Source organism: Crinia signifera, chromosome 6, assembly GCF_055691185.1.
Source record: "Crinia signifera chromosome 6, ASM5569118v1, whole genome shotgun sequence".
Lineage (NCBI taxonomy): Eukaryota > Metazoa > Chordata > Amphibia > Anura > Myobatrachidae > Crinia > Crinia signifera.
The window spans coordinates 18,267,935-18,286,903 of record NC_139222.1 but is presented as its reverse complement, the minus strand read 5'-3'; the positions used below and the strand labels follow the sequence as shown (position 1 = coordinate 18,286,903).

Genomic DNA, 18,969 nt, shown 5'->3' with positions numbered 1-18,969 from the left:
GTAGAGTTGTTAGTTGTTACCAGCTGCCAGCAGTGTGTGTGTCCTGCCCTATCCTGGGCATTCTCTATGGTATTAGGGCAATTCCTCATAGCGGGGGCCAGACTAGAAGTAAGGGTCTTCTTCATAGCCAGACTCCCTGTATATCACAGGGCCCTCACTTATTAGGGGAGAGTGATTAAAGATTGGAGACATCAGAAATAATACCCCATTCACAGTGTCCGGCCTGTGTCTTATGTGAGCCTAGCGCCGCCCTGCTGGCAGCATTGGTTTATGGACAACTCTCTTCCCATTGTAATCAACAGGTTGGCAGGAGAGCAGAGACTGTGGCACACATCACCATGGTAACAAGTGGCAAAGCTACGGGAGATTGTAAAGGCTACTAGGTGCCATCCCTGAAAGGGGCACTCTAGCCTAATGTGCTAACAGGGGCAGAGCTGATATAATACAGAGGCAATATATTTGCCACAGTGACGTCACATGTAACGCTATTACTAACACAGGGGCCTGACTGGGGAGGTGAGGGGGACTGGGAGCGTCACAGTGACATCACTCATCTCTATTACTAACACAGGGGCGTGACTGGGGATGTGAGGGGGTCTGGGAGCGTCACAGTGATGTCACTCTTATCTCTATCACTGACACAGGGACCTGACCGGGGAGGTGAGGGGGCCTGGGAGCGTCACAGTGACATCACTCTTATCTCTATTACTGACCCAGGGAGCTGACCGGGGAGGTGAGGGGGTCTGGGAGCGTCACAGTGACATCACTCTTATCTCTATTACTGACACATGGACCTGACTGGGGAGGTGAGGGGGTCTGGGAGCGTCACAGTGACATCACTCTTATCTCTATTACTGACACAGGGACCTGACTGGGGAGGTGAGGGGGTCTGGGAGCGTCACAGTGACATCACTCTTATCTCTATCACTGACACAGGGACCTGACTGGGGAGATGAGGGGGTCTGGGAGCGTCACAGTGACATCACTTTATCTCTATTACTGACACAGGGACCTGACTGGGGAGGTGAGGGGGTCTGGGAGCGTCACAGTGATGTCACTCTTATCTCTATTACTGACACAGGGACCTGACTGGAGAGGTGAGGGGGTCTGGGAGAATCACAGTGACATCACTCTTATCTCTATTACTAACACAGGGCCCCAGGGATATCCGTGTACCGGGCCCCAAGATTTCTCCTGACTGGGGAGGTGAGGGGGTCTGGGAGCGTCAGGGAGGGCAACAGAAATCTTGGGGCCCGGTACACGGATATCCCTGGGGCCCCCCCAATGATGACACACCCAGATTTTAATAACATTGAATGTGTTTGTTTTTTTTTTAATTTTAGAAAAAAAATATAATTAATATTCACTATGCAATATAATAGGACAGGGCAGATGGGAGGGTGCAGCATTGGTTCGTCCTATGATTAGCTGTGTTGTGTGATGTCACTGGTAGCCAGACAGGTGACCAGACTGAGGGGGTTACTGGATTGGGGTCCATGTAAATTTCCTTCCAGGAAGCCAGGTGAGCAGACAGCACCTTTATAAACTATTGCTAAGGCAGCACTGCCGCAGCCATGCTTACATCCCCTGAGCCCCTCAGAGCCTTGGGGCCCCTCACAAGCTTGGGGCCTGGTACAAGTGTCCCCTTTGACCCCCCCTGTCGCCTGCCCTGCAAGTATGTTGTCATGTACTGCAGCTGAATGCTTTAAATAAATAACAGCAACCTTCTGCTATATTGTTCTAAAGAAGTTTTATGTAAAACTGTTATTTGGAATGTAATTGCAGGTGAAAGTATCCCCCGAATATTCCAGGAAGACTACAAGTACCACAGTATGGGAAACCCTGATGTAAGCCTCCTGCAAGCAGACCATGGGCTAGATTCTCTAAGCTTCAAAAGTGATAAAATGGAGAGTGATAAATAGCCAGCCAATCAGCTTCTACCTGCCATGTCACAGACTGTGTTTGAAAAATGTCAGACAGGAGCTGATTGGCTGGTTTTTTATCACTCTCCATTTTATCACTTTTGAAGCTTAGAGAATCTGGCCCCATGTTTCAATGGTTATCCATGTATTGGTATTTAATGGACTGGCTGGATCATGCTTGTTAATATTATGGCTGTATGTGGTTCTGAGGATGGAAGTAAGCTTCCCAAAGCGCTTAACCTTAATACAGAGTGTATTTTTGCTACATGATTACCTAGTCTCCGAGTGCTTTCTTTCTATTGGATATGTAAGTATCCTTTGAAATACATTTTTATTGTATTGTTTTGCCACACATTGCAATCATATATGTGTATAGAACTTTAATTAGGTGCAATCATTATAATGAGCCTATTTATGTAGACTCCTCAGACATTTTTCCTGGATGGGATAACGCACCTGCTACAGTAGGTTATAGAGCGTGACTAAAAGCCTGTAGGGATATATATGATATCCCTACAGGTGTCAGTCAAAAGACCGACCCGGCATACCGATACAGAGGGGTCTATTCAATGCTGTGGGCGAGCGGTGACAGCAAACAGGGCTTCCTGTTCGCTGTCACCGTTCGCCCTGTCAGTATTCAACTCTCCCCCTCATACGCCAATTCCCCCTCGCTCCGTTTTTTGAGCGAGGGGGGAATCGGCGTATGCGGCTGCAGAAGCAGCGAGACTCGGGGCTAAATACAGTGGGTTCGCTGCATTAGCCGCGGGTCTCGCTGTTTGGGGGAATCCTCACCGTCCTATGATGGCGAGGATTCCCCCGGAACGTTGAATAGGGTGAGCGGCGGCGAGGGGGTAAAACAGCGAAGATCGCTGGTTTTCTGCGATCCTCGCTGTTTAGCCACCTCGCCGGCCGCGGCGAGTGGCATTGAATACTGCACAGAGAATCCCGACGTGCTCAGAAAGTAAGCTAACCTGCTCTTCCTACCACCGGAAATCTAACCCTACCTTACAGCCACCTGACCCTAACCTTTACCCCCTAGCAGCCTGACCCTAACCCTCCCTGATCATGACTAACCCCAACCCTCACTGCCTACATCTACCCCCACCAGCCAATCAGCTCCTACCTGTCATTTTTCAAACCCAGCCTGTAACATGACAGGTAGGAGCTGATTGGCTGGTTGTTTTTCACTCTCCGCTTTATCACTTTTTGAAGCTTGATACATCTGGCCCTGAGATTCTAATATATGGCATAACAAGAGGGGATGGTACTTATGTATTATCTGGGCTGCCGATTTTTTGATTGTATGCCTTAACTTAAGGCATACAATTAGATGCGATGCGATATCGCATCGCATCGCATACGACCATATCGCATGCGATGCGATGCGATGACCCGATTTTTCCATAGGATTTAATGTTAAAATGGACTGAGTCCATTTTAACATGGAATTCAATGGGAAAAAGGGGTCCTTTTCATACCCCTACTATCCAAGTGGGCATGGAGTTGGATATAAACCTGTGGCGAGCGTAGCGAGCCACCGAGCCCGAAGCGTGGCGAGCGAAGCGTGGCGAGCGAAGCGAGCCCCACGAGTGGACGGTATTGTGTTTCCGCTCGCCATGCTTCGGGCTACGCTTGCCACAGGTTTATATCCAACTCCATGCCCACTTGGATAGTAGGGGTACAGATGTACCGGGTCTCATCTTTGCCGTCATGGCGGAGGCTCTGGTGCATCGATATTCTCCTGGCGCTGGCGCCCGCCAAGGGGTGTGGGAGCATGCCATGTAATACAATCCGCCACCACTGGGTGGCTAATGCTCCATCAAGCTACAGTCGGAGTGATGTGCCAGTGGTATCCCGCTATTCGCCGTAAAGAGCGCGCTTACAGTATGAGACGCTCGTGCACAATGAGCCGCTCGTAGGAAATGAGACGCTCGTGGCCGTAGGAGTGAGCAAAAGGGCTACAAGCTGTTCACGTAGCCGTAATGTGTAACAGTAATGTGTAATGTGTACAGTATGCAGCTGAAGGCAACCGCCTCCTCCCCTTCCAGACTTGACCTACAGTACACAAAAGTACAATACATTATATTACAGCGCTAATCCATGTAAGGGATGCAGGGATTTGTGTTTCGCTGCTAGGGCTGCAGATGCCACTGATTGTATGAGCAGCACTCCACATCCTGTACATATCAATGTGCTGCGTAGGTTAGTGGTTAGCTGCGCGGTTCTTCATGCTTGGAGGCCTGGGTTCGATTACAGTGACATCCTTTTTTTTCCCTTCCATTCCAATATTTTGTAGAGTGATATTTAATAAAACCAGATTATTTAACGTAAAAGTGTTATTATACATTTATAATGTGTCCCTATAGATTGTAAGCTTGCAGCAGGGCCCTCCTACCTCCAAGTCTGTCTGTTGCTACCCAGTACCCAGTTTGTTTTATCACTGTCTACAATTGTAAAGCGCAACGGAATCTGCTGCGCTATATAAGAAACTGTAAATAAATAAATGTGTCAGTCAGTAACGAGTACACCAGTGTCCCAGCTACTGTACTGTGGGTGTTCATGAAGTGTTGGTAGACTGTACAGTAAGAGGACTTGATTTGGCTACAGTACCATTGCACTAGTGTTGTCTCTTGCAAGGAGTGATGTCTATGCAACTGAAGTCAAGCGCCTCCTCCCCTCCCCCCCAGGGGTGTAGGGGGTCGGCTAATACAGGACATTACACCACAACATCTCCTGCAGAGCTAATCCACTGTATTGTGGGTAAAAGTGCAGTGTGTACGCACGTTCGCGACCGATATGCTGCCGTCCTTGCGATTATACTGACAAAGCTGGAACGCCCATGTGGGCGTTCCATAGCTACATGATCTCTCCTAGCATTCACCTCCCCGCCCCCATGTTTATGGTTCAGCACAAGAAGCACTCACCTCCCCCCACCTCACCTGTTTATGGGGGAGGTGAATTTATGGGCATATGGACATATACCGCAAACTGCCATAAAGATGCGGAAAGTCACTACCCAGTCACTTTGCCGTATCTGTCCCTAGTCACCCTGCCGGCTGCTATAGAGATGCGGAAAGCGACTGGACTACCCAGTCACTTGCCTGCCGGCTGCTATAGAGATGCGGAAAGCGACTGGAGTCTACTACCCAGTTACTTTGCCGTATCTGTCCCTAGTCACCCTGCCGGCTGCTATAGAGATGCGGAAAGCGACTGGACTACCCAGTCACTTTCCTGCCGGCTGCTATAGAGATGCGGAAAGCGACTGGACTACCCAGTCACTTTCCTAGTCACCCTGCCGGCTGCTATAGGGATGCGGAAAGCGACTGGACTACCCAGTCACTTTCCTGCCGGCTGCTATAGAGATGCGGAAAGCGACTGGACTACCCAGTCACTTTCCTGCCGGCTGCTATAGAGATGCGCCTCTGATACTTCCTCCTCCTCCTCTGTGTCCCTGCTCTCCATGCCATCTTTACCTCTGCCACAATCTCCATTTTTCCCTTAAAGAACCCCTCTTCCTTTCCCCATCTGTACATCTGCGACCTCCTCATGTGTACTTGTGACCCCCCCATCCAATTTTACACACACACACACACACACACACACACACGCGTGAGATGTGTCATTACAGTGTGTCATTTTGTGTAAGGGGTACTATGGTGAGTGGCATATAGTGTAAAAGCTCCACTATATAGGGCGGGGTACAGTGGCACTTATGTGTCAAATGTGTAATGTGCATTACGGTGTGTTATATAGTATGCAAACCCATCATGGGCAGCACCCACCCACCATCTCCCCACCTGCACCCATCAAACGCTGCACCCCCACACCCCACTACAACTATACGCCCCAAGCGTCTGCAAAATGACTAGGCTGCAGACGCATCCTTCTTCGGTTTGCCTGCCGCCCGTGTAATTTGGACTGTGGAACTACAAGTGACAGGATGAAGTCCACCCAAAAAAATTTTATACTGGTTTCCCTACTACAAGTAGCACAATGACCTTGCACTGCGCTGCGCTATGCTGCTGCTGGCGATACCATCAGACACATAGGTTTTGTGTCATACGTGTGCTCTGTGTCAGGTGACAGGTGTATGTAACCTTTTTAACTTTGTTTTGCAAAACATCCTTTAATGGTATACATATTTTATATAAAATGTGTTATTGTGCATGGGATGGGTTTGGGAGTGTGATTCCCTCTTTGTTGGTATGGCTGGTCTGCTCCAGGTTAGCACACCCTAACTCTTTATTAACATTTATGTTTTTCCCTATCACATTGTATGTATTATTTTAACCACACCTTCACCTCCTTACATAGCACTTATGTGCTTCTTAGTTAACACCTACTAATTTTCATTTGTGTGCTGCCCTGGAGTAGTCAGCCTGTGCCGGCATATTGGGGGCCCACACCCCAGACCCATACCCAGTGTTAGGGACCCCCAGTGACAGAGATGCCTTGACGTACGGCCTGGGGGCTTAGCCCTATATCTGCAGATGTATGCAACCAAGATCTCTGTATTATCTGATTATTATATGTATATTTCTCATTCAGTGTGCAATTGGGATACAAACTGTTTTTTTTCCTAACCAGATTTACCCCTCCATGTTGGCACCTGAATGACATTACCTCTGATTAAGCAGCTTGCCAATAAAAGTGTTAGACACTATAACCATCTAACACTCCTGCCAGAGGAGACCAGCAGTAGAGACCATCCCATCTAACACTCCTGTCAGAGGAGACCAGAAATAGAGACTATAACCATCTAACACTCCTATCAGAGGAGGCCAGGAATAGAGACCATCCCATCTAACACTCCAGCCAGAGGAGACCAGGAATAGACACTATAACCATCTAACACTCCTATCAGAGGAGGCCAGGAATAGAGACCATCCCATCTAACACTCCTGTCAGAGGAGACCAGAAATAGAGACAATAGAGATTTCCCAGTCCAGTGTCCTTGGCACCAGCGAGCTACTGCCAGAGGATCAGAGCAGGGGGCCGAAAAAAAATTTTTTTGACTGTTTATGAGCAACATGGTAGAGCAGACATCCTCCCCTGACACCTTTGATAAAGCTGCAGTTGGCAGTGAAACGCGTCAGTTAGACTGCTGGTTCTTCACTCCAAGTACTCCAAGTGTGGGACTCCCCATCCAGATTGGACCCACTTGCTTCTGGTGCATTATCACCTACGGATTCACCTGGTTTACCCATCCTCCCTCTCCCACTGTGACTGGTGGTTACGGTTCCTCCCAAACAATTCAGCGGCATAATTCCAGCTTGCCAATAAAGGAGGACACTGTCAAGTGAACCGATACCACCTTTCCATCCACTTTGGTCGTGTTTGGCGGACACCGCTCATTGGAATTCATTGGGGTAATCCACCCCTCCAGTTACCATCAATATACGAGGGGCATCTTCTCAAGCGGAAGCCGACCGGCAATATCCACTCATAAATCATACACAATGGTGAGGACTCCAACAATCACCCAGTGGACATCATTGGATATCCAGATCCTCCACCATTTGGTAAAGTGCACTTACCTGCAATTGTTGATTATCCTCCCCCCCCCCCAATCCACCCCATCATCTTCATCCACCGTCCAATCTGGACTTATATAAATACACCCACTCCCTCTTGTGATGTGAAGAACCTGTTTTACATGGTACCTTTAATTGTTTTTATATTGTGATTTATTATATGTTCAATTTTATTCAGTAAAATTTATATTGTATCTTTCAGTGTGTGTTACCCTTTTCTTAGCACTGCTCACACGCCTTGGCGTGGTTGGTCTTGTTATCCTCCCCTTAGCTACTGAGACCCACAACTTTGATCCCACAATATCTGCTGTTCCAGATCCCTGCACCACTATCCTAAGAGAGAAGAGAGTCACTGGCTGGTGAGCTGTATTTAACCCAGTCCTTCATCACTGAACCAATCAGTACAACTGTGAGAAATCCACATTTATCAGTAATTACATACACAATTAACTCCTGGCATGTACAGTGTTTCACTTACAACAAGAGAACACACACATTCCCATATGGTTATGAGCCCAGGAACAACAGAACCCAGTTATAGCAACACCAAGGTACTATAAGTCCCAGGCACTGCATGAAAGTTCCAAGAATGCATAGCTATAGAAGACAGCAAGAACCAGGGCCGCCAACAGGGGGGTGCCCTGGGTACAGCTGTCCCGGGCTCCGGCCTCTGGAGGGGCCCGGGCAGCTGCCCACAGCCCCCTTAACCCCGCACCCAGTGTTTCTCACCCGGCAGACAGCCCTACTTCCCCCCCACTGACCCGCACCCAGCGTCCCTCACCCGGCAGTCAGGCACGCACAATAACACAGTGCAGACTGCAGAGCACCAAGCCTAGGACACAGAGGGGCTCGGCGCTCTGCAGGCTGCACTGTGCAGTGTGCGCTCGGCCTCGGACCGTGGAGACTGAAGGAACGAGGAGGACGTGGCTGCAAAATGATGGTAAGTAATGGGGAGGCATGGTGCTGGCAGGCGGGGGTGGGCTGACAGGCGGGGGTGGGTGAGTGGGTGCACTCGGGGGGGGGGGGGGGGGGGGGGGTTGGAGGTATGGCACTGTGCCACTCGGGGCCCGGACTGTAGGTCAGTCCTGGGCCCCAGCATTTCAAGAGGCGGCCCTGACAAGAACACAATGCGTTTTGAGCTAAAATGTGTCTCAGCAAACATATTTAACAGTATCAGAGGTGTAAGTTGCACACATACATGAATTGCATATATAATATAATTCTAATATAATTAATTAAGTTTACAGCTTGAGAAACTGTGGAAAGTAACAGTAGATCCTGATGAAAGACCAAATCTAAATGAAGTAGAGAGTCATGCTGCTGTATATGATCTAACATTTATGAAAACTGCTGAAACTCTACCACTCAAAATGAAAAAAAAAGGCTGATGTCCTAATTTTGGTGCGTTTTCTTATATGTGCTGCAAACCTGAATGGTGTTCTGTTAGTTTGTGATTAAGCATAAACATGTGTTCTAACCAGTGCTGATAAAATAGATGCTCCAATCAGCACGTTCCACTAACATCACATTGTATAAGGCAGACTGTAAGGGGAGCAGGGGCCCCAGCCGAGTGCCACTTACTGTGATGTCACAATCAGCATGTTCTACTAACATCACATTGTATAAGGCAGACTGTAAGGGGGGCAGGGGCCCCAGCCCAGTGCCACTCACTGTGATGTCACAATAAGCAGGCTATTGTGATGTCACAATGGCACACTGCCCTATATACAGGCCAGCTAGTCAGTAGTTAGTCATTTGTGGTGATATTTTGAACCACAGCGCTACTCTCTGAGTATTTCGTGACTATATTGTTGCATTACAACTGGTAAGTCTATCTTACCCTTATTTTAAACACACAAATAACTTACCCATCGGGTCACCCTCCGGGGAATTTACCCAAAAGATGGAGAATGATCTTCAGCTGCTTAAGATCTTCTATTCCCCACTGCTAAGGGAAAGTTTGCCTGAGATCATTGACAAGATGGCATCTGAGAAACTGATCTCCACCATCGATCAGCTAAGTGACGCCCTACGTAACAAGGACCTGTCCAGTTATGAGACACACATAATCTTGGACTTTTTCTGCCACATTTTGGAAACAAGGAAGGACACAGCCCAGCTGTTTACAGAACATACAGTGCCCATCGTCCTAAGCACCATGCTGGAGGCTGACCAGACAGGCAGAGATGACACTTGGATTACAGCAAGTAAGGTCCTCTACCATTTAGCCAATAATTACACGCTGATTACCATCTGGGAAGTGCAGACCTGTATACAGAAGTCCTCATGCTTCCCTCCAATTTCAGCACTTACCACACTGGCCGCTATACTATCATACACAAGCGTGCCGCTCGGATTCCTGGGTTATATGTTGCCGGAGATATGTACTTTCATGGAATCTGCAACTGATCTCCGCACCCAGAGAATTTTGGCTATAATAATTCACAATGCTGCACTGACCATGGAGTGTATTGCTGTGTTAGAACCAGGAGTAAAGGAACATTTCACCAGAGCCTGTGTCCTACTGAACACCTGGGAAACACAAAGGAGGAATATCCCTTATTATCAGGATATAATACTGGCCGCCATAGTCCAATTAGAGTCTATGCTGAAGGACCCATGCAGTACATCTATGGGTACAGAGAAAGGAGGACCACCACTTCTTCCTTATGGACCAGGCAAAATCCATCCGCCAGCTCTTACTGATGCACAATGCCAGTCTGCTGATGACTATGTTAAAAGGCTTGTGCAGACCGGGCACTGGAAGGACATGTTGGATCATCTTATGCCTTTGTGGAAATCTAACAGCATCCACAATAAAATGACCATCGCCAGTATTTGTGCAGCCCTACTGGCCTGTCCAGATTGTGTCACTGGACATGTTTATGATGTGGTCATTAAGGAGATGCTAAACAAGTTGGTTGATATCGATACCAACATTTGCATGAAAATACTTGAAGGCATCACAAATTCCACCAGAGGATCGCCAGATGAAGCCCGCAGATACAGAGATATATTCATAACAGCTATTCTGCAAAAAATCTATTTGGGGAAGAAGAAACTGCTCCCCACGCTGCTAAAAACATTACTGGCAGTAGTACGGCTGAGTCATCATAAGACACAGAAGACATATGACGAAGTCCTCCCCCACATCATAAGACTTATGGACTTTCCCCACCGTGACATCAAGCTGTATTCAACTATACTGTTTGGGGAGATAGTTGACAGATACAGTGTGTTCCCATGGAGTCCCATCAAGAGGCTGATTACAGAACAGCTCTCCTCACTAATGATCCAACTTCAGAGCCAGGACACGGACGTTGTGTCTGCTGCAGTGGTTTGCATCAATCAATGCCTTCCTCACCTGGGCTGCAAGACCATGAGGCTGGAAGAGGGCAGCAACTGGCAGGACTCCAGATACATACAGGCGATTTATCGTAAGCTGGCGAAGAAACATCTGCTTAAGCCAATGCTGCTACATGCAGTAAAACATCTGGTCAGATCTTTGGATGTTTGGCAAACAGTCAGGCATATTAGTGCTATGAAGGATTATATATCCTATGAGGAGCTTACCCCAACAAACTGCAGAGACTTGTGGCGCGGACTACAGAGAGCACTTCTCCCACAGAAAGCACATCTCACAATTTGCCACCAAGACAGACCGAACGCCGCCAGAAGGATTTCACAGGATCTTGGACAGAAGTGGAAGTTTCTATTAACAGCGAAAGGCATTAAGGGTCAATATGTGGGTCACTGGTGGTGACCAGATGACCCAGAAACACCACCTGACAGCCCCAACAACTAAGCCCCACCCTTCATAATTATATATATATATATATATATATATTAGAGATGTGCAGGTTCTGATTTACTCTGATTTACTCTGATTTCAAAGCAGGATATTATTGGCTTGATAGCCAATAAGATCAGGCTTTGAAATCAGAGTACATCAGAGTACATCAGAGGCTGCCCATCTCTAATATATATATATATATATATATATATATATATATATATATAAATAAAGTATGATCTCCTTGGGAGGGCACCTTGCATAATGTAATCTGAGGGCACTATTAATAAATATCCTGTGTTATTTGCAATAATCAGCTTTTACAGACCTTTTTATTTACTGCATTCGCGACTTTGTTATTCATCTGCATTTACCTAGATACAGTACATGTATATATGTCCTTATTAGGGAGGTTAGGGAAACACCTGAAGTGGTAGGTGGGCTCGTATATTTGCCCCAAAAAAGTATTAAAACCCTGTACACACTAGACTACAGGCTTTACCGCCAATATCAAATTATATTGTGCCTAAACACTCGGTAAACTTGGTAAACAATATCATCAGTGACGTCACCCGGCCCCTGCTGCTAGCATGGCTCATTTATGATATAGTCAACGTCGACCATGCAGCACAAACATAGGGAAAGGGGTGAAGGGGTTATTAACAATGTCCGGGCCCTTCATCGTTAACGATATAGAGCATACACACTAATTTTTAAAAAGATTTCGCTACAAAAGGGTAAAATAATTGTGCGCCTGGAGACGGCTCGGATGTAACAGGGTCCCCGGCTGAAAGCGGCAGGAGAGGGACGCTCAGACTGTGTTCACTACCAGAAAAAAGGGAGGTACACTGCGCTAGGTATTGATAGGCGTCCCTTGTGGGAAAGAGTGGGAAGGAGTTTGCTGGGTATTGAGCACAAAGTTCAAAACACTGGAGGCTGGTTTGGATCCTTGTGCATGTAGCGGTAGGTAGGTAGGTAGGTATGGCTGGGTGGCAAGTTCCCTCCTGTTCACCAACGCGTTTCGCCGGTATCGCGGCTTTATCAAGGTGTAAACAACATTGGAACTGAAGGGTTTATATACCCATATATCTATGTTAATTGGCATCCTAATTGGCACCTGTGTTAGTACACAATTAAGTCAAGTTGTTTAAAAATTACATATAAGTTATATTAATCGCATGAGCAGGAGAAAGAGACACAATAAATCATAATTGTCAATAAAAACAAGTATTGTGAACCGCATAAAAATCAAGTTTTGTTTAATTAAGGAACCGGAAGTGATGTTCTGGGATTCAGTGGAACGCACATCAGTTCCGAAAAGCAGGGCCAGATTTGTCACTATGCCCACGAGGCACGGGCCTAGGGGCGGCACCTATTATGGGTGGAAGCTGACAATCCCTCCCCTGCACCCGTTGAAGTTTTTTTTCAATATAGTACTGTGGGCAGTCCCGCGCTCCCCTCTTTAGCACCGCAGACACAGACAGAGGCAGTATATTGAGTCCCTCCCCCCTCCAGCACTGCCCCAGTCCCACACTCACCCGCAGTGCGGTCCCAGTGTACTCACGCCAGCAGCACCTCCCCGCACTCCCCCCTGCCTCCAGCACCACAGCTGAAGTCACGATACATGTCCATACCCCCACCGCCGGCGCTGGTAAGAGGGAGCTACCAGAGCCAGTGAGCCACGGTCTTATTGTACTCCAGCGGTGTCACTTCAGTCCTGCGCTCCTCCCTCCAGCACCGCATAAGCCGTTCCATGCTCCCCCACCAGCGCTGCTGAGAGGGAGAGTTGGTGAAGGAAGACTCGGCGACCCTGAGCGACTCCAGTGACCCTGTGCTGCCATGGCTTTCAGGTACAAAGTAGTGCGACCAATACTACTGTGTACTGTGGGGGTGGGAAGGGTGGGATGGGATATTAAGAGGAATAAGGTATTACAAACCCCTGCGCACTCTCTTCTTCCTCCTCTGTCTCCCCCAAGCCCTCTTCTCTATTTTTCGCTTGGTACTTATATGTTAGTTGGGCGCCCACTAAGTTATTTGCTTGGTGGGATATTCGCATCGCATCACATGTGTACTTTTAGTGTCACACTATGCGTGCGATGCAATGCGATATTGCTAATTAATGGGGGTTTTTTGGCCGGTATATTTTTTCCCGCTGTTATCGCATCGTATCGCATTGTTCAGCACACATTTTATGACAATGCGATATTACTAAATAATGTATTCCCTCCTAATGTAGGTAACCCCCAATTATCCATATGACCCCATAGTAACCCACCCAGTATCCACACCACCCCATAGCGTTGCAAGCGCAGCGTTGGCCCACTATCCACGCCAACCCGAAGTGTGGCGAGCGGTGGCGGAACGCGTCCTCCCAACCTTTTTATACCCCCATTATACACGTCGGCGTGCAGACGGATGCCGAAGCGCTGACACACACTAACACACAGACAGATGCTGACACGTCGACACACAGATATTGACACAAGGACAGAAGGATGTTTATAGTATAAGCATCTCAAGTACTCAGTACTTCCCAATCTCACCACCCACGCACCTCACAGCTGAGCTCATTATTACAACTCCCCTTTTGCCCCGCACTTGACTGCCTTGAATTAACGTTTACTCTCCCCCAACTCCAATGCACACCTCACAGCCCTGCATCAACGTTAGCCCCCCACACCGCCAGCATTTCCTCTTACCCCGCTCATCTGGGCAGATGTGCCCCTGTGCAGAGCCCCCTATACACAGCAGCCGAGAGAGTACAAGAGCAGGTGCCGCTGACCGCAGAGGAGGAGAGCACCAGCCGCACTCCCAGCCCTCTGCTTTTCACAGCCAGAGGCAGAGCAGGTTCCGGCAGTCATACACTGCTCCCGAGACATATGCTGGCATGAGTAATAGCCGGCAGAGGGGAGCGTCTCCCTGGCTCAGCAGCGCCCACCTCACCCACCCGCAAGGCTTTCCAGGTTCTGCTAGCGCTGCTCTCTGACCTGTCAAGATGCTAGGCTCTGGCGCTCTTCTCTGTGGTATGGTTGGGTAGCCCTACACCTTACCATGTGCCACTTCAATCAACGGCATCTCTCTCTGGAATTGAGGGGGAGGGGTGCTGCAATCGTGCAGGGGGTGCTGGTCATTAGGAGGTGCCTGTGCACCCCCAGTGCACACACCTATGCTTGTTCTGTGCACAACATATTACAATGTAAACCAAATAAGAAGGCTTTAATTAACGGTAATGCATCATGGGGAATAAGATATTACATTCTATAGCTTTCATATTGTATTAAGGCTTCTTATACTATATATGATCTAACATTTATGAAAACTGCTGAAACTACCACTCAAAATAAAAAAAAGTCTGATTAGTTTATTAAACATTTTACTGATATAAAAAGCAATGTGCGGCCTTGTGGAGGTAGGAGGGCCCTGCTCGCAAGTTTACAATCTATAGGGATACAATTAGAGATGTGCAGGCTCTGATTTACTCTGATGTACTCTGATTTCAAAGCAGGATCTTATTGGCTATCAACTATCAACAACTGTCATGTGATTTGAGATAGCCAATAAGATCCTGCTTTGAAATCAGAGTAAATCAGAACCTGCACATCTCTAGTGATAATAGGAGAGATACATAAGGGTAGAATTCCATAGCATGGCAGTCCCACCAGATTACATTTTTGATGCTTTAGTTTTGCCTGTCAAAGTATAGTGATGTGGTAATCCCGCCTACTGTTATGCTGGTTCCGCCCATCATTGTTTTGTTGCCACCCACATGAGGCCTCTTCCAGAAATATTCCAGGGCCACTTTTAGTCCCCAATCCTCCCCTGGTCATGCGTACTATAGGCTTCAATGTGAGGCAGCATATATACTCCATAATACATGGGAAAGTGTCAGCTAGGGACATGTAGAGAGCATTACAAGAGGCTATTTTGAGGCGTACATTGTATAATACAAAGTTAAATTATGAATACAGAAGTAAGATTGATGTCAAAATGGAAGAAGAAGAAAGAGCAATTTATATGCTTCAGAATTTAACACCAGTTTGACTTCTTGGTTAAAAGCAAACACCGCGACACAGTGAGAGCAAAGCTATTACAGTTTCAAGAAGGTGTTCCCTGTGTATCTAATGCGAAGACAAATGCATTGCAAGAAAAAGTGAGCAGTTTAAAGTATTTAGGTACAAGTTTTAGAATTTTCAGAAGGAAATGAATTGCAAGCATCAAGTGCAGAGTCAGAAATGTGATAACAAGGTTCAGTCATCTCTGAGTGTAACCACAGATAACCACAGATAAGATTCTTGGTATATTGATTCAGGTGCTACAGATGATTTTGGTCCCCTTGGATAGATTTAAACATTTCTTATAGTCCTGAGTGAAACAGAGTTTGTGAACAAACCATACACTAGTGGAGAAAGCAAGGTGTAGTGTATACTGAAGGATGCAAACATAGAGAAACAGTGAAAGTCGTGTCTATTGCAATCTACTTTAAGAACTGTTCTCATCAGTATCCCTAGGACATAACACTATTAGGGGCCTGGCCAAAACGAAAACTAATTATAAATCATATGAGAACATTTGGAAGCACTGCTTATGTTTACATTATATAAAAGAAATAAGATGCAAGCTGGATGCAAAGTCAATACAATGAATAATGCTCTGAAATTAAGGCTACCGACTGTGGAATCCAACTTCAATAAAGATTATTAAGTGAAGGACTGTTGTATTTGAAAAAACAAACAAAAACAATACAGGTTGCAGAAATGGTAGATTTTGACATGCAAATACGAGCAAATAGGTGTCTTTAGACACACAAGCAGCTAGACATGTTTCTGAACCAGAAACTATAACAATGGACGTTTAATCAAAACAAAGATCATCTTCTTGTTCAAACACTAGTAAAACACCCAGAAGATATCATGCGGAGGTTGCAAACATTGCATTTTGTGCATCTCAGTGTTATAAGCTGGTGCTGGTCCCGACTGCTACTAACCTGGTGGGTAGCAGGGAGCAGTGCGGGCACATGTGCACCACTGGTCCTGGCCGGTGCTATGTGACTGGGACAGTGGGTGTCCCCGTTTGCTGGGCAACGAGGAAGCCAGATGGCCCCCTGAAGGGACACTTCAGAGAGGCAGATGTGCTGCACCCCAGCTGAAGCTACTTAGTTGTTTAAAGAGACTTGGCTGGGGGGCCTTTTCATTGGCTACATGCCTCATTATCTAGCAGTCAGCCCATCCATTGGCTGTAAGGCAGTGGTTCCCAAACTGTGTGCCTAGGCACCCTGGGGTGCCTCAGGACACTTGCAGGGGTGCCTTGGGTTGGTGGACCAAGATCAATTCATATTATTTATGGTCAATGTACCAGGCAAAACCAGTGCTTGTGGCTGCCAATCATAACATATGTGGACAAACAGAAGCAAATCCTGACCCTCACCAGATAGCTGTCACATATAAACACAATGCACTTACTTTAATATTTTTTTTTCTGATTTCTTGATAAGAAGCATTTGGGTGCCTTGAAAATATTTTGATGTTCTAGGGTGCCGTGATTCAAAAAAGTTTGGGAACCACTGCTGTAAGGGAACAGTGAGTGACTGTTATTGGTCAAACACTGTTATGACATAAGTTTCTTATATAGTTAATCTCTGGTGTACCGTAACACTCAGGAGATCCAAAAGCCACAATAAGAAGTCACTACCGGTAGGTCACACTCCTGGGGAGAGGAGACAAGATGTAAAGACCTTCCCCATCCTGGTCATAGACGTAGTCTTATACTTAACATCAGTGCTATTTTTCAGCAGGCTCCAGCAGGAACTGAGGCCCTTATTCTAGTTCACTCTTTCTGACAAAATCCTTCAGGCAGGTGTTAATTGTGCAGAGATAATTAGATATATAGTGTGGCGAGAGCAGCCAGCCACTGTGCCCGAAGCGTGGTGAGCGCAGCGAGCCCCGCGAGGGGACGCGGTCTCATAAGAAAAAGGGGAGTCCAGATATTACATAAGTACCCACATGTGATACACTTATGGCATTGCAATCAGTTAAGTTTCATGCTCTGTAATATGCATTAACCCATTCCCACCCCAATACATTGTAGGTCCGCATTTACTGCACCTGCGCTGAGACTCAATGCAAGCAGATGTAGATCTATGTAGTGGTGGAAGAGAAGATAAACCCTTTTCTGCCATCCATCAGACTGGAATCTGTTCCATTGGAGTAACCAGATGCCTATTAATTTGGCATTTGGGTGCACAATCAGTAAAACACATTAGTGTGGCATCACTGGGGATTTCCTCCACTGTCCATCATTCTTGTACCCCGTGGGTATTAAATAAAAAAATAATAGAATAATATATATATTATTGGTTAGCATTACTGCCTCACAGCGCTGAGGTCATGGGTTCGATTCCCACCATGGCCCTAACTGTGCTGAGTTTGTATTTTCTCCTTTTGCTTGCATGGGTTTCCTCCGGGTACTCCGGTTTCCTCCCACAATCCAAAAATATACTGGTAGGTTGATTGACTTCCAACAAAATTAACCCAAGAGTGAATGTGTGTGCGTGTACATGTGGTAGGGAATATAGATTGTAAGCTCCACTGGGACAGGGACTGATGTGAATGTTCAAATATTCGGTGTGAAGCGCTGCGGAATATGTGTGCGCTATATATATATATTTTTTTTTTTTTCATGAAGTGATAGCACAAATACAGATAACTGTGTTCCAATGAAATAATGGACACGAGGGCACTCACCGGATACATCAATGTCCTTTAGGATGACATCAGTATCCATGCGTCATCAAATGAAAATGTTTACATTTCAGTTCCGAAGAACCATTTTCAAGACAGACAAGCAGAGACAACAATCCACCTGGCAGGCAGCAGACACACGTCATCAAACTCCTCTCTCCATCTTTCTTAGCGCCTGAATGCTCCATAGTCTGTATACAGATCATGGACAAGGAGAGAAGAAGAGAGAATGTTTCTTACGATGAAGATCAAAAGATGATTAGTGCTCACATGCCGAAGAGTGTAACGCTCTATGGACACCCAGAGTCACCAAAAATTGTGTGCGCATCAGCATTACAATCAATGTATCAAATCACCACAAGTACCAATATAGAATGCATATAAATATAATGCATATATATCCCTCTAGGTTAAATATTTGGTATAAAGTGGGATTGCTTTTAACCTATTAATTCATCTTGGAACTTCTGGTCTCCAATAAAGCTCCCAAAAGAGAAAAATCTAATAGCGCAGCAGTAGGCTTCTAAAAATGTTATTTTACATCAAACAAATAGGTGAGAGCTGTACAATGTAAAGACTCCCAGAGTCTCAGTGGCCTCGTTTTGGGAAAAACGCCCACATTTTAAAGGTATGACACACCCAGATTTTAATAACATTGTTTTTTTTTTTAATTTTAGAAAAAAATTATAATTAATATTCACTATGCAATATAATAGGACAGGGCAGATGGGAGGGTGCAGCATTGGTTCGTCCTATGGTTATCTGTGTTGTGTGATGTCACTGGTAGCCAGACAGGTGACCGGACTGAGGGGGTTTACTGGATTGGGGTCCATGTAAATTTCCTTCCAGGAAGCCAGGTGAGCAGACAGCACCTTTATAAACTATTGCTAAGGCAGCACTGCCGCAGCCATGCTTACATCCCCTGAGCCCCTCAGAGCCTTGGGGCCCCTCACAAGCTTGGGGCCTGGTACGAGTGTCCCCTT

The 18,969-nt window shown here is 46.5% G+C and overlaps 1 protein-coding gene across 2 annotated transcripts in view; it reads left to right on the top strand.

The window, feature by feature from the left end:
- Positions 1 to 18,969, top strand: part of LOC146010058 (uncharacterized) — a 341,065-nt gene that overhangs the window by 128,049 nt on the left and 194,047 nt on the right. The gene's annotated exons all lie outside the window — the stretch shown is intronic.